This window comes from Acyrthosiphon pisum, chromosome X (genome assembly GCF_005508785.2).
Source record: "Acyrthosiphon pisum isolate AL4f chromosome X, pea_aphid_22Mar2018_4r6ur, whole genome shotgun sequence".
Lineage (NCBI taxonomy): Eukaryota > Metazoa > Arthropoda > Insecta > Hemiptera > Aphididae > Acyrthosiphon > Acyrthosiphon pisum.
The window spans coordinates 68,640,791-68,641,813 of NC_042493.1; the positions used below are offsets into that span (position 1 = coordinate 68,640,791).

Sequence of the window (1,023 nt, forward strand, 5' to 3'; positions counted from 1 at the left end):
ATGACCTGTAAACTCTCCCGGGTCTTCTTCAGTACTACCTGGGGGGTACACATTGTATACTTTGCCGAATCTTTAATAACTTCATTATAATTTAATTTTTTTAATATTATATACAGATTTTAAAAGGTGACTATTTTTTTGCGACGTAATTTTAAAAATCGTGAGAGTATACTTTCGTCCCACCAGGCAACCTTACGTCAACAGTTTTTAATCTAAAATTTCAATATTAACGTTATTAAATGAATTTAATGTTGACAATTAATTTTAATGAGTTGTTTCCTGCAATATATTTTTATACTGCCATTCAATTTTTACAGCAAAAACATAATATCTTTAAATCAAATTAAAATGTGGAGCATTTAAAAGCGGGTTTCCACTATGCACGTACACGCGTACGTGCATAGTGGAAACCTTAGAATATAAAAATATATAAAAATATAAAAATCCTTAGCTGTGGTTTGTTATGTTAAATTACCATACGATTAACCACGTTACAATGTTGTTGGAAAGCTGAAAATGTTTCGTTTACACGGCAAACGTGTATAGTGGAAACCCGCCTTAAAGGAGCACACAACACAAAAAATAAGTTTTTTTTATTTGAAAGAATGTTTAATTCTAAGGATAATGATATAGGTTTTAGGTTTCTACTCACATTATTCAATAAGTTATGAGCAATTGAAAAAAGACGTGTGACGTCATTGGGCCCTACTCTACCTAGATGTGGAGTTTATTTGATGACCGATTGCTTATTTTCCAATACAATTAATCCCCTACCATTAATTTTATTCCGACATTAAAATTAGTAAACGGGGCAGAATATAAACTATACAGATATGAATAACGAATCGTAAATGAATACTATGCTCGATTTATCGTCCGTAAAAAAAGTAAGCGAACGGTTCGAACGGATATTTCTGACGGAAAATAGTGATCGGATACATATATCGATGATAATATATTACATTAACGCCTATAATACGTGTGGAGTGCGACGAGTTTGGCGTTAAATGAAAAACGGCATTG

The 1,023-nt window shown here is 31.9% G+C and overlaps 1 protein-coding gene across 1 annotated transcript in view; it reads right to left on the reverse strand.

Annotated features, from left to right (window-relative positions):
• The window catches only part of LOC100164061 (protein CDV3 homolog), a gene marked incomplete in the record, with an annotated part of 15,476 nt that overhangs the window by 8,353 nt on the left and 6,100 nt on the right, over positions 1 to 1,023 (reverse strand).